Source organism: Panthera pardus, unplaced genomic scaffold, assembly GCF_024362965.1.
Source record: "Panthera pardus isolate Hobbes unplaced genomic scaffold, ASM2436296v1 HiC_scaffold_27, whole genome shotgun sequence".
NCBI lineage: Eukaryota > Metazoa > Chordata > Mammalia > Carnivora > Felidae > Panthera > Panthera pardus.
In genome coordinates, this window is record NW_026526843.1 from 122048655 (window position 1) to 122074159 (window position 25505).

Genomic DNA, 25505 nt, shown 5'->3' on the forward strand with positions numbered 1-25505 from the left:
GTACTATTGCTTCTCTGGCTTTGAGCCCATGCTTCCCTCATTGACCACAGTTAATTCGAGGTCACTGTGCAGAGTGTGCTTGCATGGGGCAGCTGTGATGGCCATCTTCTCCATCCCCAAATTTCTAGCCTGTAGAAGAGTACATGCTGCAAAGCACTACTCATGAAGATCTGGCAGGGGAATAACTATGGAACTAGCTATGCCAGTGCACTGGACAGCTTTGGGATGCTCCAGGTATACCTGTCTGACCCAGGAGTCTATCCTAAGACTGAAAATGTTCTCACAGGATTTTCTTTACAGCAGTGGGATTGAGATGCAGGTGGGCTTTGAATAAAGAGAGCCATGCAGCACGGTGGCCACACTGCCTCCTTTTCCTGGCCGTGGTGATGGCAGGGCATCTGCAGATGGACAGTGACGAGCACATTCAAGAGGACACTCAGGCTAGATAGGTAGTCCGTGGGTGCCCCTTATGAACCAAATGAGAAATGGGCATAAAGCCCATCAAGCTGCATAAAGCCATTCTTCCTGCCCCTCGGATAGGGGAGCCTTGGCCCAATGGTCTAAGTAGGGCTCAGTATACATTATGAAGAAATCTATTTTTAATAATTTTTTGTATGGTTAAATTATCCATTGAAAATGTCATGGTCACACCATTGAGACACCTCTTGATTCCCAAAACACTAAAATTAAATCAGTGGGGTTTCAAAGCACAGTACGCTTTTCTATCTTGATTTCCAATATAATGAATATGTTTAATATTTTCTCCCCTTTGGCTCAAAATAGAACCTTAAAAAATGTCATCCATGAGAAAGATCATGGGGAGGGAGAGGGGGAAAGGGAAAGAATGAGTGAGGAAATGAATGAAGGATGTTCTCAAAATAGAAAACAAACATACTTGAAAGAAGGAAACAAATGACAGAGAAAGGAAATAAATTTCAAAATATGGAAAATGAATCCTTAAAATAGCAGAAGAAAGAACCAGCTTGAGAATATTTTTTTTAGAATACCATTTTTCAAAGTAATGTTTCTTATTATAAAAATAATGCTCATTCATTGCAAAACACCCAGCAAACAAAGAGAAGCATACAAAGGGAGTAGAAATCATTCAGAGGTCACCCTACAGAGAAAAACATTGTAATATTTTTGGGTATTTCTTTCAAATCCTTTTTATATTCCTTTATTTTTACGAAATGGGGGCGTACTCTAAAATGCTTTTATATTCTACTTGTTTTCATTTAATATTTTGTTGTGAAGCTGCCCCATGTAAAATAGTACTTGAAAACATGACTTGATTCGTTATCTTGGGAGTCAGTAAAGCACAATTAATGGGCCAAATATTGACCACCATCTGTTTTCACATAGCCCACACGTTAAGGGTAGTTTTTATACTGAAATCGAACAGCTGAAAAAATAAAAATAACTGTTCATGACACATGAAAATTATATGAAATTCCCCTTTAAGTGTCCAAAAATAAAGTCTTATTCAACACAGCCATGACCTTTCATTTTTCCTTTATGTATTGACTATGGCACCTTTTTTTTTTTTTTTTTTTTTTGTCTCACAAGAGTAGTTAGGTAATTGTGATAGAGACTATATGATACTCAAAAGCTCAAATATTCACTATTTGGATTCTTACCGAAAAAGTTTGCTGACCCCCCAATCTATATAATTATATAGCCTCTGCATATATCACAATTTACATATTTTATAATTGTTTCCCTATTAATGAGAATCATGGAGCTTTTCCTTGCTATTTTTGGTAATTTGGTTATGAGTTTTCTTGACCTAAATTATGGTTGACATCCCCTGAATATTTTCTGGGTAACTAATTATGGACCAAGGGCCATAATTAATAGATATTTTTATACCTCTTGATGTATTATCCTCCAGAAAGGCAGAAGGCGTGTATCCTGTTCCATGCCAATGGTGCTTAGTAAAATTGGGGGCTCTGAATTGGCACCATGGTGCTTCCTCCATGGAGGTCTATCATCTCCAACCAATACACAAATACAAAATTATTAGCTGTCTTTTCTCTCTATAATTCTTACAACTCTTTCTCATGGTATTGGTAGCTAGGAAATTATCTACATCCACCTGTACCATGCACCTAGAATGCCACACAACTTTCAGCTTAACATCCAGTGGACATTTTAACCAGTAAAATAACCCATGTGTTTGTTTGACCTCTGGAAAGTAATCATTCCAGGCAGTCATCAGAAAAGAGAATATAACAACAGAGATCCCTGCTAAGGCAACGGAGCAGACAGATTGATGAGGCAAACTGGCCACAGAGCAGAATGCAAGGCAGATGGTTCCTCGTCCTAGGCTAGGCAACCAGAATTATCAGCAATTATAAAGAATTCGAGTTGCCGTGGAAGTCAGCTCTTTGCACTCCATCTAATGGGATATCAGAAACAAAGGCAACTAGATATCGCCATGCTTTGGTCTGTTAATTTGACAGGTGACAATGGTGTGGTGGCCATTTGTATGACTTCTGTTATTTGCCCCATATATTACTGGGAAGGTTATCTTTGTACTAGTTTGTAAGATCTCTATATTTTAAGATGATAAATGTTTTATCTCCTAAGTACATTTTGTGTAAGACTTCTAAGCATTTCTCATGAGTTTTTGATATGTACGACTTGTAAATGGACAACACGGGGTTAAGTGAGACTAGGCAAGACTGTTTAATGCAAGACTTCACAAAACCTTTAATATGATAAGGTGAATTCTGAATCAACAGGTGGGATTGCCAAATGTGGCATTTGCTAAAATTATTGACAATGGGCAAATCTGTTTCCTAGGCATCTTTCAGAATATGCTTTAATGTTTTGTAGCTAAATTTGGGGAATCTGTGGTAGGAATCAGGAGATGTAGAGAATATTCTGAAAAGATATGGAATCCTACTGAAAAACAAATAGCATTAATTAAAAATATTAATAAAAAAAAGGGCGCCAGGGTGCTCAGTCAGTTGAGCGCCCGACTTTGGCTCAGGTCATGATCTCATAGTTCTTGAGTTCGAGCCCCGCATTGGGCTCTGTGCTGACAGCTCGGAGCCTGGAGCCTGCTTCGGATTCTGTGTCTCCCTCTTTCTCTCTCTGCCCCTCCCCTGCTCATGCTCTCTCTCTCTGTGTGTCAAAAATAAGTAAACATTAAAAAAAAAGAAGTTTGAAAATATTAATAAAATGGCTGAATACAAAATAAATATAATAAAACAACAGTTTTCCTAAGTATAAGAAACAACTAGTTTTAAAATATTATCTAAAAAGGGCCTACAACTGGGGCACCTGGGTGGCTCAGTCGGTTAAGCATCTGACTTCAGCTCAGGTCATGATCTCATGGTTTGTGGGTTCGAGCCTCGTGTCAGGCTCTATGCTGATAGCTCAGAGCCTGGAGCCTGCTTCAAATTCTGTGTCTTCCTTTCTCTCTGCCCCTCCCCTGGTCATGCTTTCTCTTTCTCTCTTTCTCTCTCTCTCTCTCTCTTAAAAATAGATAAAATAAAAAAAATTAAAAAGGGCCTACCCCAATAGAAATTAAAACAAAAATAATCTAGACATAACCTTAATAAGAAATATATAAAGCATATCTAGAAAAATATAAAAACTTTACTAAGCAATATAAAACGACTTGCACAAACAAAAAAATCATGCTCTAGGATTCAAAATATGAATATTTTAATTATTTCCATAGAAAAACATGTCCAAATATATTGTAGATTTACACAATGATAATAAAAATCCTCAATGGATATTTTTAGAAACATGTAATGTTTTTTCTAAAGTCCATCTGAAAGTAATAAGTAATCCTATTAGTTAAAACCTTTATTTTTTTTTTATTTTTTTTTTGACGCTTATTTATTTTTGAGACAGAGAGAGACACAGCATGGACGGGGGAGGGGCAGAGAGAGAGGGAGACACAGAATCGGAAGCAAGCTCCAGGCTCTGAGCCATCAGCCCAGAGCCCGACGCGGGGCTCGAACTCGCGGACCGCGAGATCGTGACCTGAGCTGAAGTCGGACGCTTAACCGACTGAGCCACCCAGGCGCCCAGTTAAAACCTTTAAAAATTAGTAAGAGAAGACTATGGTGATGGAGCAAATTATTTTATGTACAAACACCATATATGATTCACACATATTTAGCCAAAAAGAGACATTAGACTCCTTTGTGCATACCATATGAGCTGCATTTCCCAATTAGAGATATCACAAGTGTCAAAGTCTCTGTAGACAAGGGGCTAAAAAAAAAAATGTCCTCAAAGAAAATAATGGCTGAAAACTTCTCCAGCTTGAAAACAGGCATAAACCTACTGACTTATTCAGCTAAGAACATGAATGAACACTGAAGAGGATGAATTCCATTAAATCCATGCCAAGACATATCTTAATTAAACTTAAATTTTTTTTAAATGTTTATATTCTGAGAGAGAGAGAGACAGAGAGAGAGAGAGAGGGAGAGAGGGAGAGAGAGACAGAAAGACAGAGAGACAGAGCATGAGATGGGGAGGGGCAGAGAGACACAGGGAGACACAGAATCTGAAGCAGGCTCCAGGCTCTGAGCTGTCAGCACAGAGCCCGACACGGGGCTCGAACTCACAAACCATGAGATCATGACCTGAGCTGAAGTTGGATGCTTAACTGACCGAATCACCCAGGCACCCCTTAAGTAAACTTCTGAAAGAAAGCTAAAACTAAGACAAATCTTGAAAGCAGACACACACACACACACACACACACACACACACACCCCTTATCCATGGACAGGGAATCAAATGAGAGCAGATTCCTCACCAGAAACAATGGAAGCCACTTGTAAGTGGCATGATATTTTCAGATGCGGAAAGAAAAAAACCACTGTCAATGCAGAATTCTATATTCAGTGAAAATATCCTTCAGGAATGAACAAGAAATTAAGGCATTCTCAGATGAAAGAAATCTAAGAGAATTTGAAAACAGTTAAGTGTACACTAAATAATTGCTACAAGAAATTCTTTAAAAAGAAGGGAAATGGTAAAAGAGGAAATCAGGAAGGAAAAAAGTACAACATACAAAAATATGGGTAAATATGGGTTTTTCTTCTTGACTGTTCTAATTTTTGAGGGTGGGAGCAAAAACTAGAACATTGATGCCATACTTAGTTTCTGCTGAAAAAATACTTAAGACATTTATAATATAAAAGGAAAAGGTTAGGGGAGACAAAGTTTGTATACTTCACTAAAACTGATAAAATGGTGACATCGTAGGCTGTGATAGTTATGAATATATAATATGATATCTAGAGAAACCACCAAAAAGTTATAGAAAGAGATACACTAAAATCACTATGGATAAACCCAAATGAGATTCTAAATAAAGTTCAAGTAACCCAAAGGAATGCAGGAAATAGAAAACAGAGCTAAGAAAAAAGTGGCATAATTAACCCTTAACATATCAAAAATTATATTAAATGTAAATGATCTAAATAGACCAGTTAAAACACAGAGAGATAGGCATCCACTTATGATAAATATTCTCAGAAAAGTAGAAATAGAGGAAAACTTTCTCAACTCCAAAAAAGACAGGTATATACTTGTAGCTAACAGTGTATTTAATGGTGCAAAGCTGAATGCTTTCCCCTAAGATACAGAACAAGGCAAAGATACCTACCCTCACCATCTTACTCAACTTAGTGCTGGAAGCTCTAAGAAAGTAAATGGCATACAGTTCAGAAAGGAATAAATAAAACCATTCTTAGTCCTGACACCAAATCATGAGCCACAAAAGAAATCATTGATAGATTAATCTTCTTCAAAATTTAAAACTTTGGCTCTATGAAAGACCCTGTTAAAGGATAAAAAGACAAAGCTATAGGGTGGGAGAAAATATCTGTAAACCATGTATCTGACAAAACACTTGTATATAGAAAATATAAAGGACCCTCAAAACATTAACAGTGAAAAGCAAATAATCCAATTAGACCAGGTTCAAGGACATAAATAGACATTTCACTGAAGAAGAGATACAGATGGCAAATTACAACATGAAAAGATGTCCAACTTTATTAGCTATTGGAGAAATGCAAATTAAAACCACAGCGACCGGCACCTGGCTGGCTCAGTCAGTAGAGCATGCAACTCTTGATGTCAGGGTCATTAGTTCGAGCTCCATGTTGGGCAGAGAGGTTATTTAAAAAATAAATAAGTAAGGGGCACCTGGGTGGCTCAGTCGGTTGTGTCTGACTTTGGCTCAGGTCATGATCTCATGGTTTAGGGGTTTGAGCCCCATGTTGGGCTCTGTCCTGACAGCTCAGAGCCTGGAGCCTGCTTCAGATTCTGTGTCTCCCTGTCTCTCTGCCCCTTCCCACCTCATTATCTCTTTCTCTCTCTCTCTCTCAAAAAATAAGCATTAAAAATTAAAAAAAAACAAGTAAAAGGATATTAATGAAACTAATTTTATAACAAAAAACAAATAACATACACCAAAGCAGCTAAAATAAAAAATATTGACAGTGCCTAATGCTGGCAAGGATGCAGAGAAATTGAATCACTCATACATTGCTGGTGTGGGGTGCAAAACGGTACAGGCACTCTGGAAAACAGCTTGGCAGTCACTCAAATAATTGAACATACAACTAACATACAACCCAAAAACTGCACTCCTAGGCATTTGTCCCAGAGAAATAAAGACTACGTTCACCTAAAAACTTGTATGTGAATGTTTACAGAAGGTTTATTTGGAATAGCTGAAAATTGGAATGGCATATGACTGGCTCAGTTGGGATAGCATTTGACTCTCGAGCTCAGGGTCAAGAGTTTGAGCCCCACATTTGGTGTAGAGATTACTTTAATTTTTTTTTAACTAAAATGAAGACAAAAACTGGAAACAACGCAGACTTCCTTCAGTGGGTGAATGGCTGAACAATGTGGAATGTCTTTACCCTGCAATATTAGTCAGAAATCAAGAGACAAACGTTGGATACAAGCAACAACCTGATGAATCTCCAGAGAATTATCCTGAATGAAAGAAGCCAATCGCAAAGGTTATGCTCCTACTTGGATAATGCTCTGGAAATGACAGTATTGTAGACATGGAAAACAAATTAGTGGTTGCCAGGGGTTCAGGGAAGGGTGGGAGCAGGTGGGAAGGGGGTGTGGCTACCATGATGTTTCTTGGTGGTGATGGAAATATTATGACTTGAGTGTATTAATGTCTGTGTCCCAGTTGTGATGTTGTACGATAAGGTTGCAAAATATTACTATTGCAGGAAACTGGATACATGGTACATGCTATATCTCTATTATTTCTTACAACTCAAGGTCTATAATTATCTCAAAATAACATGCTTAAGTAGAATAGAAAGGAATAAAGTCATTATCAAAAACAGCAGCAAAGAAGATCCTTTAAGTGGATGGAAGCACATTCATGATATGTTCATTAAAATGCTACATGATAAACCACAAGAGACTCTTAAATACAGAGAACAAACTGAGGGTTGATGTTGGGGGGTGGGTTAAATGGGCGATGGGCATTAAGGAGTGTATTTGTTGGGATGAGCACTGGGTGTTGTATGTGATGAATGACTGAATTCTACTCCTGAAACTGTTATTACACTACATGTTAACTAGGTTGGCTTTAAATAAGATTAAAAGAAGGTGGACGAAATTTGGAGTAGTGCTCCTATATATTTTGGGTATGTCTTTCTCCACAGAACGTATGCTCCCGAAGAGGCAAGATTATACTATGTCTTCCATCTTAGGAATTCTTGGACCTGAAAAGTACATTAATTCTTCCATGCCTACATGAGCAACATCCAATAAGAGCATGTGATAGCTTTTTAATCACCGGACATCTTCCAGTAAAACATTTCCACACACAGAGCTTGCCTACTTAAACAGCTATCAAAGATATCAGAATGAATACTCATCTTGAATCAACAGCCCTTTTCTTCTTTGAAGTACAATACCAATATTTACACAACAACTCTTCAGCTAGGTGAAATAATGATGTGCTATTTAAGAAATGAAGGGGGTAGGGGTGCTTGGGTGGCTCAGTCAGTTAAGCGTCCGACTTCGGCTCAGGTCATGATCTCGCGGCTCATGAGTTCTAGCCCTGCATCGGGCTCTGTGCTGACAGCTTGGAGCCTAGAGCCTGCTTTGGATTCTGTGTCTCCCTCTCTCTCACCCCTCTGGCTCTGTCTCTCTGTCTCTCTGTCTCTCTCAAAAATAAATAAACATTCCAAAAATTTAAGAAATGAAGGGGATTGAAATACTAGGAAACCTCAACTATGCATATCAGAGATTAAAATGTTTATGTTAATGTAAAAAATAAGTTAAACAGTATTTAAAAAATAAGAATAAATAAAATGGTATATGCCATTTAAACAATTATCACAATATATAACAATTTTATCAAGAATTTGTGAGAGGCGCCTGGGTGGCTCAGTCGGTTAAGCACCCGACTTTGGCTCAGGTCACGATCTCACAGTTCGTGAGTTTGAGCCTGGTGTTGGGCTCTGTGCTGACAGCTCAGAGCCTGGAGCCTGCTTCAGATTCTGTGTCTCCTTCTCTCTCTGCCCCTCCCCTGCTTTCTCTCTCTCTCTCTCTCTCTCTCTCTCTCTGTCAAATATAAATAAAAACATTTTTAAAAAAATTTAAAAAGAATTTGTGAGATTTTTCTTCACTTAGCTTTGTCTTTTCCATACAAATGTTACACTGAAAACTAGAAAAATTATATTCCCATGGCCCAGCATTGTAAGGTTGTGGAACTGTTTAGTGTAGCTAAGCTAACGTTACATAAAGAATCTGATCAGCAATGACATGTGTTGTGTCCATCGTTAACAAACTGAAAACCAGTGCCGTTATTGCTTACCATGCACCTGCCAGAGAAAGGGGCTGATTGGTATTAGTCTTGCTATGTGTCTAAATTCTTGCTGTATTATGGACCTAGTTCATTAATGAGGCCCTGCACTGTCCTGAATGAAGACGTCACAGGAGGGGAGCTACTTTCTGTGTTATTTTCCTCATTAGCTGGTGGTGAATGTGGAATCCACAGTTGGACAGAAATAATAACCCATTTTAATGGACTCACCTTGTTCCTAATGAAGACACAATGAAGCCACTTCACCCTTAGTACCAGCTGCCCTTTACCCAGCTTGGAACATAGTGCCACGGTCACTTCACGCTTGGCCACAGAGCAGGGACGGACTCAGAACCAGCTTCCATGGCACAGCTCTGGAGTGCATTACATGTGACTCAAATGTTTCGGAAGCTCTATTTAGTCACAGAGCGGACGTCTTGAGCGATGAGAAAGGAGATGTGCATTTTTTGGGTTTGAGTCTTTACACAACTCTACTTTGAGCATCTCTCCATCAGTGCCTGCCCACCTTCCCCGGGCTTTTCCAGAAATTCATCTGTGTGTGTGCCTTGAAACACTGCAATTTCAGGGGCGCCTGGGTGGCTCAGTCAATTGAGTGTCTGACTTCGGCTCAGGTCACCTTCTCGCAGTTCGTGAGTTTGAGCCCCGTGTCGGGCTCTGTGCTGACAGCTCAGAGCCTGGAGCCTGCTTTGGATTCTGTGTCTTCCTCTCTCTCTCTCACCCCTGCCCCATTCTTCTTTCTTCTTTCTTCTTCTCCTTCTCCTTACTCTTACTCTTCTTCCCCTGCCCCTTCCTCTTCCCCTTCCTCCTCCTCCTCCTCCTCCTCTTCTTCTTCTTCTTCTTCTTCTTCTTTTTCTTAAAAAAAAGTAACACTGCAATTTCAAACTCCATTGGCCACGTGGTTCTCATTTTAGTCTGTGCAGAAGAAGGGGTGTCTTGGAGACTTGCGCACATACGGACTTGTGGGGTGTGAGCAGGGCCTCCTGGGTCTCTACTTCCCATGTACATGACCTACTGCCATTCTCTGCCGCCTGAAAAACTCACCTATCAGGTAAGCTGGAGGAGGAGCCTCAGAGAGACTGTTCTGTTGGACCATTGGAAACTGCCATTTTTGTAGGTCGAGAAAAACTAAATGTTGGCAGTTTCGTGGCGTTTTAACCAGTGGTTCCCCACCTGGGGCAATTTTGTCCTCCTTGGGGCCAGCTGGCAGTGTTTGGGCCCATTTTGGGTTTGTGTTAGGGGGTGGCGGTGGTACTGGAATTCAGCAGGTTGAGGCCAAGGACGCTGCAGAATATCCTACAATGCAGAGAACGGCCCCCACCCCACACCACATACACACAACAAAGACTCACCCAGCCCCAAACTTCAAAGTGCCAGGGTGCAGAAATCCTGCTTCAGTCCATGCAAGCGCCCATGGGCCAAATGGCAATCTGTGGGCCAAAGATAACCCTTGCAAGTAGTTTTGTTTGCTCTCTCCGTGGTCCTAAACTGCGAGGTTAGTTAGATTAATAATACCATCAGCTGAACCTCTGTTGTTCCACTGAACCGACTCACCTCTTCATGTTACCTGCCTGGCCCCTCGACACGTCAGAGTTTGCAACCCTCTGATGTTGAAGAAGCATATCCTAAATTAGTGGATCTCCAACAGTAGCAATTTTGTGCATTCCTGTTTCCCCCTCCGCCTCCTGGAGACACTTGGCAATATGTGAAGACCTTGTCTGGTTGTCACAACTGGGGAAGTTGGAACGGGGTGCTATTGGCATCCAGTGTGTTGAGGCCAGGGCTGGTGCGGAACATCATACAATGCACACGGCATGCCCCACAACAAGGAATCATCTACTGCCAATGTGAGCAGTGCCAAGGTGGAGAAGCTTTGTTTCTATCCAATATCCAATATCTAATTTGATCTAGCATTTAAGAACACGCACCCAAAGCCACACTGCCTGGTTCCAGTGGCTTCACCATTTACTTGTGTCTGGTTCAGTATAGTAGCTACAATGGTAGCAGTGATGATTTCTGCCTTAGGGTTGTAGGAAGGATTGAGTAAGTAATTGTAGCTTATTTCCTTTGAATGGTGCTGGGCACATTGATGTGGGCTATTATTACGTACAGAATTCTCCTTGAGATAAAAATTACAAGATCCGATCATCCACAAAAAATTCATCAAAAGTTATCTAGATTGTTGGAATTAACTTGAGATTCTGGTTTTTGTTTTTTGGGCGTATTATTATTATTCTTACTCCCAGTAGGGGCGATTCTCTTCTAATCAACATGCATCCACATTGGTTTAGTTGAATATTTTTCAGTAGGAAGCTCACAACCGCAGAATATTAGTGGACAAGTTCTATAGGTAGAAAACAAGCTCATCACAGGTAAGCAATGCCTTTTTTTTTTTGCATTGTTTGTTCTTGCCCCCGAAAAGCGGGCACCCTGTTGAAATCGGCAGAGGCTGCCCTGCATTAAACATGATGTACTAGACCACAGCACCACATGTGTGTCTATGTAGAGAAAAAGAGGCACTTTGACCAGCACAGAGCTTGAGCTGTGATGTTAGTATGGCCATCCTCCCAAGAACGGGTCTCGAACACAGTGTTATCCATGTTCGCTCCCGTTCCGTGACTGTCCCAAGCAAGCCTGAGCCCTGGAGCTTGTGAACGGATAAGCCATCCTTGAGGGTCTTTAGCTTGATTTCTACATGTTAGAAGACAAAGATGTTGCAGAAATTATTTGGATCAGAAACAGGGAAGACAGCTGGTGACGAAGCAGGTCAATTTTTCTCATTAAGGCGTGGGGAAAATGGTGGGCTGAGTCCCAAATGCCCCGCTCACCTTCGGCAGGGAAGGCAGAACAATCTTATCAGGTAAGGTCATTCTGCCTGTCAGTTCTGCAATTCCTGTCTCGCCCTTCATTAATCCACAGGGGCAGGCGGAGGAAACCCGTGACTCTTTATCACTGAGACACCAAGGAAAACAAGGCGGGCTGTCAGGAGTCTCCGTTTCAATTCCACTATTCAAAAATAAAATAAAAATCAGGATTACTTTTTCCCCTGTAGCTCGCTTCATCTGATCGCTTGTGTTTAGAGCCTGTCTTTTTCATTGTCTGAGTTCTACTGTGTTTGAGAAAATTGCAAAGGTTTGTGAGCATTGTAGCGTCTCCTTCCTGCTTGGACCGCTGCTTTATAGAACCATCACAAACTCATTGAGTCTGTTGGACAGGATTCCGGGTGAGCCTGGCAGCTGGGCTCTCAGTCATAGTTAAAGAAATAGCAATTTTGATGGTCAGAAAATACCACGATCAGGAAACAGTCTCCCATCATTTGCACCCGTGGAGCCCAAGTTATCTAAAAGGAAGATAAATTGGAGGCACACTCTGTTCTACAGATTGTTTCCAAAGTCCTTCAGTTTGCCTTGGGCATGACAAACTTAATGGACTTGTGACTGAGCAATTTACATACATTCTTTCCCCCTGTATGGGCTCTATTTTGATTGCGTATCTTTCCCCATTCTGGGTCTTTACCTTGATGAAACGGAGCTTTCTCCTATGAAGGGCAATGAAACAGTTCCAGCAAATTCTGAATTTCCCTTTACCCTTGTCTTCCCAACACAGGATATTAATAAGATCTGGGAGAGTGATCAAGTCCAAAGATGGGCAAACTATGGTGGGCAGGCCAAATGTGGCCATCCTCATTCATTTGCCTATGGTCTATGGGGGCTTTTGCTCTACAATGGCCCAACTGAGTCTATGTAATGGAGAATGTATGGGCCAAAAAGGGAAACACATTGACTCACTGGACTTTACAGAAAAGTCTGCTGACCCCTTGTTTGGAGTTAAGGAACCAGAAACCCAGAGTGGTGACAATTTTTCAAGAGCACACAGGCAGACACCATATTTGTTTTTAGGGCTTTGTGATGGACTCATGAGTTAGCCTCTTGACATCTATGAAGCGTTAACACTCATCACATGGTGGCACATTCTCTAACACAAATTAACTTAACCTGCACAAGAGGTCTTTGTCCAACGACAGGCAAGGAAGAAAGAAGCGAGTGGATGGATGGATTGCCACCTTTCACGTTGCAGGTGTTTCCTCCCAAATGGTATTTCAGCCTACAAATCATTCACACTGTGCCCACCTGCATTAAGGATAGGATGTCAATTTTTAAATCATTCAGAACCTGAGCGATGGCTATGCAGTGTCAGGCTGCTTGGTGAGTTTGAACAGAAGACCCACCTGAAAAGCAAGTATCTCTAATTAGGTCTTAAATGATAAGGAAAAGCAAAGGATACTCTATCAACCCCTGGCAAAAATCAAGAGATGGGGAATTTCTCTAACAGAAGAACGAGGCTATCTCCCCTTCCAACCCAACCCACTCCCCTAATACATAAGTCATTCCAAATAGCTTGTGGCTTCACCATCCAAAAGTCTTCCTCTGGGTTACATGCAAACTCCAGTGTCCACGACGTAGAGCGTGCATTCAAGCTCAGTCCATTCTGCCTTATTTCCCGCTCCTTTCTTCCATGGCTGCCACCTGCATTGGCGACCTCCTGTTCTTTATATTCTGGGATGCCCTCCTTTTCACACCTGACATTTTTGAAGACTACTTGAAATCCCATCATTCTTATGAAACCGTGAGCAACCCCTGGACGGTGGGGGGTTTGATTCCTCTTGAGAGTAAATAAGGTAGAAGTTTGTGAAGCTCTCTCTCAAGCCATGCCTGACACTCCACTTAAATGAAGAGTCATGGGCCTCTTACCCATTACACCATGTTCAGGGTGAGAACCATTTTCTTTATCTTCCTAATCTTCACCTTACCTTGCACATAGCTGGTGTTCAAATAAGGTTTGTGGAATTGGGCCACAAGAGTTAAGAAAGCGTAATAGAGAGTGTTTGTTTGTATTAGGGTTCTCCAGAGAAACAAAACCAATGGGAAATAGGTGGGGTGCAGGCAGAGGGAGGGAAGAAGGGAGGAGAGATTGATTGATCTACTGATTGATTATAAGGAACTGACTGCCCCATTATGGAGGCTGAGAGGTCCCACAGTCTGCCACCAGCAAGCTGGAGGCCCAGGAGAGCCAGTAGGACAGTTTGCTCTGAGGGTGAAAGCCTGGAACAAGGGAAGCCAACGCTTTAAGTGTCAGTCCGAGGGCAGGGGACCAATGCCCAGCTCAAACCATCAGTCTGAGTGACAGATAGAATTCAAACTTTCCTCCACCTCTTTGATCTTTTCTGGCCTTCAACTGATTACATGAGGCCCACCAACAGTGGGGAGGGCTGTCTGCTTTACTCAGTGTACTGATTCAGGGCTAATCTCATGTCATCTAGCTACATATCTGGGTGCCCTATCATATCCAACATGGGTAGATATAAATATAAATATATAATTTTATATATAAAATTTATATATAAAATTTATATATATATGTGTATATATATATATATATATTTATATATAATTTATATATATATATATAATTTGGTATTTAAATTCTCCCTATCATGAGATGCCTGCAGAAATGACCTCATGTGTACAAGTATTCTTAGGGGAGGGGTTGACAAACTTTTCTATAAAGGGCCAGATGTTTTCGGCTTCTCTGGTCTCTGTGGCAACAACTTGACTGCTATTGCAGAGGAAAGGAGGCATAGATGATGTGTAAATGTATGAGCATGGCCGTGTTCCAGAAGGATGTTACAAAACCAAGTGGTGGGCCCCATTTGGTTCACAGACTGTGGTTTGCAGATCCCTGAAAATGCCCGACAAAGAAATCTTGCACAATCTCCATAACATAGAAACGAATGTTGAGCTGAAGAGACCTTGACCTGTGTTTTCTATCCAGGAAACAAACAAATAAATAGGCAGATGTGAATTTTCCCACAAGAAGATTTCTTTAAAGAAACATTTTTCCCCCCACGGCTTGCGGCCACACAGCAGTGAGCAACATTTCCCTTTGTCTGGTTTTTGTTTGCCCGTTCCTCTGTACAGTTTGTGAATCATTTGTGTTATGTAGCCCTTAAGTCTATGGAAATCATTTTAACTGAGTTCAGAAATGTGGGCTTGGGTGGGAAATCTTCTTTTGACTCTATCAAATGGAACACAATTGTCCTCGTTTTTGTAAAATGGCTAATGAATTCGTGAATCTTGCAAAGAACTCAAAGGTAAGGGGCTAAGGGGTACCTTTGGTGTAAGGGGCTCCAGAGTCAGCATCCCATTTATGAACTAATATTAATAGACTGATACATAGAACAGGGAACATCATTTTTTATCTCTTCAATATTGGGACCAATTTCATGTTTGACCTCTGAGGTTCCCGTCCGTCCCACTTCTTGAATATTTCATGCCAGGTTAAAAAATTACATTGATACTTGCAGCCATTTCCAGAAAAACAAGTTTGAGTATGGCTAATTGGACTTTTGGGGAAATATGGGGGGGGGGGGGGAAACAAGTCCACTGATAGGACAAAAAGGGCTGTTGACTTTCTTTCCACAAGTTCGTGAACTTTGTTTCCTGTTTGGATAGTTTTACCATTTATAGAAATTGAGTCATGTCAAGATGGATTTCACACAAAAAAATATTAAGCTTTTTCTTGGGCATTAGTTGGGCCCAGTGTAGCCTGGAAAGACTTGGCAGAAAAGTCTGCAGTGCTTGGAGATGAGTGGAAACGATTTCTCTGGAACGTGGTCCACATGGGCGTAAAATCTCCTCTTTCTACTTCCCTTGACTGTAGGGCTGAAACTTCAGAATCTTCCAGGATCGGGACGACAAAGAGCAGTGTTGTGGAGGGATCCTGTCCCATTCCCCACATTTCCCCTTGTTTCGTGATCCCCGTACATGCATGGCTTCTCACTCAATCTCTCTGGTTACGGACGTTTAGGCTCCCTCGTGAAGTTTTACCAAATGCAAGCTGGTTTCTGATGCCGGAGAAGATTCGAAACTGTCTGGGAGAGGCATTTCCCGGATGTATCCTTGTCGAAGGCTAGCGTCCCTCAGAATTGTAAAGTGTTCCTGTCAAAGGAGCTCCGTTTTTCAAATGGTTTGGGATGCGACTGCATGCCATACCCTACAATGCTCGTGGAAGGGGTCAGATGCAGGAGATTCTCCAAGGCTCAGAGATACGGGAGGCTATGAATGCAATTCACAGGCTATCAACCAGCATTTCCCTCATCCTCTGGGCAGTAGAAACTCATTGTCTCAGAACAAGGAATGATAACCACCCCCCATGCCAGCCAGCCAGCGTTCCATGAAATACCATGCTGGAAGGGCTGTGCAATTTTGTTAAAGGGCGGATTATCATTCAGGAGGCCCGGGGTGGGGCTGGAGAGTCCACCTTTCTGACAAGCTCCCAGGTGGGGCCGATGTTGCTGGTCCTTGGACAGTGAGCAGCAAAGTGACCGGGACCACCTCCTACAGCTGCAGGTTCTGTCTTCCCAATGTTTTATTCTCCTTTATCTGAACCTTACCTGAAGCCCTCGGTATTGTCCATCCTGGGAATTGTTTGAATCCCCACCAGGTCATTCAAGCTGAGCTACCCATTTGAACCATCTGAAAAGCTTTTAAAATAGCCCAGTCCCAGAATGATGAAATCAGAATCTCTACGCACTGTCTGAACATTTAAAAAAAAAAAATTGGAGTAGCATTCACATAATGTAAAATTAACCATTTGAAAATGTATGACCTGCTAGCTTCTAGCACATTCACACTGTACACAGCCATGACCACTATGGGGTTTCTGCACACTTCATTACTTCAAAAAAACTCTGTACCTGTTACGCAGTCACTCACTCTCCACCGTCCCCTGACCTCAGCCCCTGACAACCCATCAGTCTGCTGCCTCTATGCATTTTCCTATTCTGGACATTGAGAATGTATAGAATCATCCAAACGTGGTCTTTGGATCTGGCTTTTCTTCACTCAGCCTGACCTAGTCAAGGTTCAGCCACATTGCAGCACGTTTAAGGACTGCACTCCTTTTCATGGCCAAGTACTATTCCATGGTAGATCTAGACCACATTTTTATTTATCCGTTAATATGTTGATGGACGTATGCGTTGTTTTCACTTTCTACCAATTGTGACGACCCCTGCTATGAACATTCATTTACCTGCCTGTTTTTAAACATGTTTTCCTTCCTTTCTTTCTTTCTTTCTTTCTTTCTTTCTTTCTTTCTTTCTTTCTTTCTTTCTTTCTTTCGTATTTATTTATTCATTTTGAGAGAGACAGAGAGAGAGCATGCGAGTGGGGAGGGATGGAAAGAGAGGGAGACAGAGTCCCAGGCAGCCTCCATACTCAGTATGGAACCTGACTCAGGGGGTGATCTAAGAAATCATGTGATCAGAACCTGAGCCGAAATCAAGAGTCAGATGCTTCACCAACTGAGCCACCCAGATGCCCCTGAACACCTGTTTTCAATTCTCTTTAGATGTATGTGTAGGAGTGGAGCTGGAAGATGATAGGCTGATTCCATCTTTAACTTACTGAAGAAACACCAAGCTCCTTCTGACAGCGATATTTTCTTTTTAAAAAGTTCCCCATTCAGTTCTGTCAGCACCCTGTGTTGACGGTTAGTGTCTACAAGGAAAGTTGGCCCTGTTAACACTCCTAATGCATATTTGTTTAATTCAGCGGGGTCCCTGGGCCATAGCACCAGCATTCGCTGGGAACTTGTTAGAAGTGCAAATTCTTGTTTCCCATCTGAGACCTACTTAATCAGAAGCTCTGAAGGCGGGCAGGGGCAGCCCCATTTTTAGCAAGTCCTCCAAGGACTTTAAAGCTTGGGAACTGATGCCCTACACACAATTTCATAACATGCAACGTTTTCATTTAATTGGACACCGTGTGCATCTTCCCACATCATGAATCTTTATTTGAAAATACAATGAAATATCTGTATAGAATATTCTAGAACAAAACAGACCCATTATCACTCAACAGTTCCTTTTCACAGCAGTTGTGGGGCAGGGGGAGGGAAGATATCTGGTTCTTCCCATTTGTTCCCTAATATAAATAGTACCGAATGAATATTCTTGACAGTTTGTATTTGCCAACATCTCTGAATATCTCCATTGGTCGAGTTTAGAATTATAATGAGCGGATTATAGAGTTTGGGCCAGCCATTTAATTTCTCAGTGCACGGTTTCTCTGTCTATAATTGAAGAGACTTCTGGGGGGCTGTTCAGAATCATCAGGTGAGAGCAGGAACTGTAACCCAACGCACAATGCCACTTGTGAGGTATTTTCATAACAATGTCCACGGCCTTGAGAATGTCACTCCCAGAGGATTCCCCCACCCCCAACCATGGAAATATCCTCATTTGATTGGAGCTGAGGCTTTCATAAGCCTGACCTAAGCTGTTTTGTTTGCTCTGAATTCTTAAGGGTCTCCAGAATCTTTAAGCTTCACATGTGCATATCTTTATGCCTGTTTGAACACACTCAAATTTCTGGTGTGAGTTTCATGAGGGAGCATAAGGCGAGGTGTCACCCTGGAAACCGCCCCAGAACAAAGGAAAGGGAAAAACCAGTGGTTAAGAGATCACAGTCATGCAGGACAGGAGTCTCCACAAAGCAATCTTATCAACAGCCTCATCTCCAGAAACCTACAGACTCAGTTTCCTGGAGCCCCAACATCACCCTCCCCTCCAGGGTGATGTGGGGGACAAAGGCAAGGAGGATACGGCAGGTAAAATTAAATGTCCTTATAGCCTGCAGCCCATGGACAGATACTTGAGACCGGCAGAGGATAACAGCCCTCCAGGAATTCCTCACTGTTATAATGTTGACGCCTTACTAGAGGGAAAACAACGTCAGCTTGGCAATAGCAAGGTCCCCGGAATCTTAGGAGTCCTCGTTAGTATATTAAAGTCCCTCTGGAGGCCTCCCCTTGGCCTTTACTTCATACTATATAACCGGTCACCGTTCAAGACCCCAGTGCAGCTCCTTCTGCCCACGGGGTCCTGTCCCCGTGCTTTAATAAAATCACCTTTTTGCACCAAACACACCTCAAGAATTCTTTCTTGGCCGCCGGCTCCGGATGCCCCCACCCCTCCAAAATCACGTCAAGTTCACCTCAGGTGGGACTTGTAAACGGTATATGTCTAGATTACATTCCACTTCGTAAAAATAAAAACCATGGATGAGAAAGTGCATCACCATCACATGACTGGGTTTGGGTTCGAGTCCAAAAAAGAGTCCTTATGTTGCTTGTGTGCTCGTTTTTATACGTGGTGATTTTGCTCTACCGTTGGTTTTATGATCAACGAACCCAAACAAGGAAAAATGTGGGGAAAAGCCGGGGAGGAGTAAGCCCTACAAACCCGGAGAGGGTGTAACTGAATACTTGAACTCGATAAAGTTTCGTCAACGGGGAACGCTCTGCTTGACTGTGTGGCAACTACAGAGATGCCCGGATATAAAACAACCCGAGCAGTGGGAGATGCTACGAATCAAGAAGCCCAATCAAGTTCCAGCGCACTTAATGTATGTATCGAGGATTGTCCCCCGTGTGAGAAGGAACACACTTCTTTGCATCTTGTCTGATTTCAAAAAGTATGAATAATTTCTCCCCCACCCTCTCCCCCGTCTTTTTGCCCCTGATGCAGAGAGTTCAGGGGACAATTTGAGATTCCTGGTTAGCATATCTGCTTCCAACTCCTTTCTATGCCTGTGGTGAGATCTTTCTTTTATATCCATCTTTATGGAGGCTCCTTCAAATCCTTTCTGCGGGAGACGCAATAGAAAAACCGAAGACCCAAAAAGCAAGCAAAGGCAGAGTAGTGTGTCCGACCACATAGTTGATATGGGCCCGCGTGCCTTCCAAATGTCCACAGCGTGGTTCAGAGTTTGGGAACGATGACAACCTTAGCCTGACAACAGCGAGGCCTCCTCCGGGATCTTGTGAGTCTTTAGCATATGAAAATCTCACTGGAAACTCCCCTTGGACTTTATGTCCCTCCCCCAGTGTCACAGCCCCAGTGCTGCTCTTCCTGCCCATGGGTCTTATCCCCGTGCTTTAATAAAATCACTGTTTTGCACCAAAGACGTCTTCAAGAATTCTTCCTTGGCTGTCGGCTACGGACCCCACGAACCCCACCATCACCCCTGAAAACCTCATCACCATAAGCACTCATGGGTCATACAGGGACTTTAACTACTTTGAAGGTACCTGCCCACCCGGGCCCCTGCACCAAGACTGACATTTCTTCTAATAAAGATCATTTTGGAAAGACTATTCTGGAGCAGATAAGAGAAGCTTCTGGCATGTTTTCATGAGCCAGAATGAGAAGACATGAGATGTGTGAAAAACAGCGCGTGTGGGACTGCTTATGGAAGCAGACAGGAGCCGCTGTCTTCCTGTTCCCTTCTCTACGGGAGATACTCCCCGTCCCCAGAGTTTCAGAGCAGGGACTTGCTAAGCAGGCGGTCTGAAAAGGGAAGGCTGAAGACACCCTTCATGCCCACCTGGCCCCGGGCTCTCCCGGCAAATAGGATTATCCTCTGTGTTTCGTAACGGGGCGCCTGAGGCCAGGAGGTATGCACCTCGGGCTGTGAGTGCATTCCGGGTCCCCGGGCAAGTCTCTCTCAGCCTGTTGCCGCAGGGAGGCTCGATTCTCTGTGTCCTCGTCCACCTGAGCACGTCCTCACCCCGGAAGAGACACGGGGACTCCGGGCTTGGTGCAGGAGGTGGGATCGGCCCCTTGGCCTGCGTCTGCCTCCTTAAATGTCAGAAGCGGTGAGCACAGCATCATTTGCGTGAGGCTTGCGGAAGGCAGCTCTGCAAGGCTCAGCCGCAGAGACTTCGGAGGTGACGGGGGACCCCCCCCCCCACCCTCTGTGCTTTTAGACTGGGGGGAGGGAGAAGAAAAATATAAGCCAAGCGGATTTCTGGCAGACCCGACAAACGCAGGGTTAAATAAAAACAGTGGTGTTGGTGGAAAAGCCGGGGAAAGCACGCCTGCCCCAGCCCCTACTTCATGTTAATTACTCCGTATTTGCTGCAGCCTGAGAAAGACACATTTGTTATGCAGACAGTGTTCACAGTCAGGGGCTGATCAGGAATGGAGCGGTGGCAGGCCACAAAATGAATTAGCTCTCTGAATACCAAACTGGAAAACCGATTCGAACTGGAGCGTGTCATTCGGACCCCACCAGGGTTAAAATAGACTCCGCACCCATAAGACCCTGCTTTGTGACCGCTGCTAATTGTGGGCTATTTTTAGGCACGGCCTTGAGAAAGGAAGGATCTGGGAGAGAGGGCAGTGGTGTGCCCAACAACGGGGCTCATTTACGCCACCGGGGTTCACAGCCCTCTCTCCAAGCCCATTTCCCATGCTCTGGAACGGCCTTTCTGTGCGACTCAATAATTTATTATTTACCCTCCTCATGAATGTGGGTGATTCCAGCTATTCTGAGCATGTGCTCTGCAGAGGGGATGAACGCAAAGCTTCACTGTGCCCAGAAAGGAAGCCAAAGGGCTCTGGGGACATTCCCTCCCTGCCCTTGGCGTCACAACGAGACACTGCTGAGAAGCTGGTGTGCAAGAGGCAGCGAGCTCCAGGGCGCCTGGGTGGCTCAGTCGGTCAGGCCGCCGACTCCTGATTTCGGCTCAGGCCATGATCTCACGGTTTCATGAGCTCGAGCCCCGCGTCAGGATCTGTGCTGACAGTGTGGACCCTTCTTGGGATTCTCTCTCTTTCTGTCCCTCCCCTGCTTTCTCTCTTTCTCTAAATAAGTAAATAAACTTTAAAAAGATCGTTAAAAAAAAAGAAGCAGTGAGCTCCAAGTTGCCGTGTAGGGCACAAACATGGTCCACAGAGGGGGTAGGGGGCACAGCTCTCGTCAGATTCGGGTGGGTACCCACTGAGTCTGTCGGCCAAATATGTGCATACACACACACACACACACACACACACACACCATAACCCACTGGGAGGGAAGGAGGCATGTTGGCATGGCCCACTGCAGAAGTTTATTATTCTGCAGAAGATATTATACATTCACCAAAATTTTATAAGCCTGGCATTGCCACATGTCCAGGTTATAGAGATTCATCTTTCCCTCGAGACATGCATATCCCTCCAAGAGGCTGTGGGTCACCGATCACAGTGTCCCGTTCTGTGATCAAGATATGACAACTTGGTGCCCTGTGGTCGTTTCCTTGAGATGGCCCTGCGCACGGCATTTTCCCCAAAATGCCATTTTCCCCCAATTTTGCAAGATAAAGGAATGGCTACACAACTAACCAAGGAAAAGTCCCCACAGCTCTGAATCCCCTCAAGGTTAAAGGGTACATTTATCCGGTATTTTTTGCAAGAACAGAAACTACATGTCACAGATGACCCCTACGTCTCTCTCCAGGGCCTGAGATGACTAATTCTCAATACATCAGAAAGCCCCATGGGAAATAATTCTTCTGGGGAAGTGGGCCTCACGTGGTGGATATTTTGTAACGTCTGGGGATATTTTCGGTTTTCGAAACTGCTGGAGGTCGGGGGATTGGTACCGCTATCTAGGGGGTCGAGGCCACGGATGCTATCAAACATGTTGCAATAGACAGGACACCCCAAAGGATCAGCTGGCCCGAAATGTGGGTGATGCCAACGTTGAGACACTGCGCTAGGAGTGGTTACTTCTGGATCCCTGACAGGTTGAGAGAGAGTAGCTATCTGACAGAGTAGCGCCTGCAGTTGGCAAAGCAGTGAGCAGAAACACTTAGGAAAGTCATTTTGCAAGGGACTTAGTTCTTCTGAATGTGCCACACTGGCTTCCCGGATCCCAGACAAGCCCATCAGGTCTGTACCACCTAAGGGAAGACACAGGGTTTGCAGAGTGTGACACGTGTGCGGCTGATTCCTGGAATCACCCCGCCTGAAACAGCAGAAGTCCATGTCTGGGCCCCGGTCCATTTTAAAATCTGTCTCAGATTCCTGACAATACTGAGAAAATATGGCAGTGACCTCCACCCTGGGCTTGGCCCTCCCCCGGCATATAGTCCTCTAAAACACAACAGCCAGTCTAGGAGCCCATGAACAGCAGCTCGGTCATCTACAAAAGTGTCATTGGAAAGAACCTTAATTAATAAATGTTCTCTGTGATATGTGACATGAGATCAGGCAAGCATTCTCAAAATACAAGATTTGGTTTGCTCACCAGGAAAATGGAGCTTATCCTACCAGATGAGGTGATTCTCAAAGACCCCTCTCCTGGGACAAACCATATATGTGCATCATTCCTGAAAAAGGGAGTCCTGACATCCTTCACATATAACATGCCCCACACCCCTCACTCAGCAAATTAGGGGAAGGGGGATTTTGCGAGCCCTGTGTTGTGCGAGCCCCGGGGAAGTAGGACAGTCTTGTTAACCACCAGGCAATCATTTGGCAATGGACATGGGTGGAGAAGAAGGAGGGAACGCACGGGTCTCTTAGGTACGGAATGTTAGACATAGCTGCCGCTTTCCATTTAGGATTCAAGAGTGGACGGTCTCTGTTTTCATGCAACGTAGGTGCCCCAAGGCAAAGGCTTCACAAAGGCCTTCCCATAATCATCACCTACTGGCTGGTGCATGCACACTTTGTTCCATGGTGCTTGTGGCTTCTTATTCATGGATTGTATTTGTGAGAGGGGTGCGTATGTCATTTGTGTTTTATGCCACGTATCTCCAAGATTGTAAATTGGCTTAAGAGAAGATATGTATCCCAGAGGTCAGGGCTGGTCTCCTCCTGGAATCAGACTGCATTCCCGGGATGCTTCGGGGAAACAGACTGATTACATTGGCGGGGCGGGGGTGGGGGGGTGGGGACACAACTCTAGAGCATAACGGCCATTCTCAAATGGGAGGGAGCTCCCTGCTCATTTCGGTTGGTCCCATACATCCTGTCTCCACACATTCTGTCTCGCCCAGCACATAACAGTGGATGCTTTTCTTGAGTCTGACTTCAGCTTCACGAGGTTATTCTGTAATCAGCAATAACAGAGGCTCCCTTCCTGACAGGTTGTGGGAGTGCTACTTTCTGTATTTTCTGTCCACGCACTGCCCCAGTTACCCTGACTTCTCGGCACATTGTTTTTGTTGGGTCAGTGCTTAATCTCCGCAGACCGCAGAGTGAAAATGAATGTACCATCTGTGTAGACATGCCTCTCATTTCCGACACTCTCACAAATCTCTGAGAATGTTCTCTGGGAGGGAACAGTAGCCTACACCAAGATACGGATGCCAGGACGCGGAGGAAACACGGACACAAAGTCCGGGAAAGAACGAGACACAAAACTGAACGCCGCGGTGGTAACCTAGGGCAGTGGCGTCCTCACCAAACGGTGGCCAGGACAGAGTCTCCCCACGACACTGAAATTTGCACGACTGCCGTGAATAAGTAAATGTAAATCCCTTCGCAGAGATGAATGTGATCACACTGGCTGCCACCCTCTCTTCTACCAATGTGAACGTTTTGTCAAAGAGCAATTCATTATTTCTAGTTTGATTTGATTCAATCAGTGACAGCTGAAAAGCGTTTTTCTTCTTAGACTCAATATTGGCTAATTTTAGGAACAGTCCTTTTTACACAAGTACCTGCTTAAATTACTAAATCATTACGTTGCATTACCTGTGGTGTTATTTTCCTTCTCTTTTAACATTCCTCTACTTGGCAAATGTTTCTTCACCTATGGGTGAGAAAATTCATTACCGAATTTCCTATTACCCAGGGACGTATTTGCAACACAGTCCCAATTTCAATATTTGAGCATTCCTCTACAAATTATATTTCTTTCATTGATGTTTTCCATTTCCCTAGAAATTGACACTTCCTGAGCCTTTGCTGTATTACCTCCCTGGAGGGTGTTCTGATCTCACACACCTCTGGTAGGTTTGAAATTTCTTCCTGAGCAACCAATAGTCATTAGGTAACTTTACTGGCAAAAAACTTCCCTTTCATTCCTTAATGTTATAAACTTGTGGGTTTTTTTTTTTGTTTGTTTGTTCATTTATTTTGAGAGAGAGGGAAAGAGAGACCGTGAGCAAGCGTGAGCATGGGAGGGGCAGAGAGATAGGGAGAGAGAGAGAATCCCAAGCAGGCTCCCTGCTCTCAGCACAGAGCCCGATGCAGGACTTGATCCCACAAACCATGAGACCATGACCTCAGTTGAAACCAAGAGTTGGATGCTCAACCAACTGAGCCACCCAGGTGCCCCGTAACTTGTGTTGCTGTCTTAACTTGAAGCAAGAAATTGGCAACATGTCAAACTCTTCACTCATGATATATTTCCATCACAACTTTCCCTGCCCCCCCCCCCCACCAAATAAAAACTCCTAATAACTTTATAAGGGATATATCGTGTATGTAAGGACAAACTGACCAGCATCAGTTATAAATGGATGTCGGTCCTATGGCAAAGCACTTGTAGGGCTCTAGTATCTTATCACCATCTCGGTCTCTCTTTCAACGGGCTGAGACTCTTTCCCTTCTACTTCAGAACAGATTCTCCATGATGTAATCACAATACACCTTGTTCATGTTCATCTGGTGACATTCAGGGTCTTTCTCTGTAAATCTCATCCACCATTTAAGGTCTGAACCAAGATCCAACAACCTTCATGAATACTCAGGTCACTGCTCTCTCCCTTTCTAAGACGCCATACCGTTTATCGTATTGTCTCTTCTTGGCTC

General features: G+C 43.6%; 1 protein-coding gene across 3 annotated transcripts in view; it reads right to left on the reverse strand.

The window, feature by feature from the left end:
* PUDP (pseudouridine 5'-phosphatase) overlaps positions 1–25505 on the reverse strand; it is a 463943-nt gene that overhangs the window by 147735 nt on the left and 290703 nt on the right. The window lies entirely within an intron of this gene.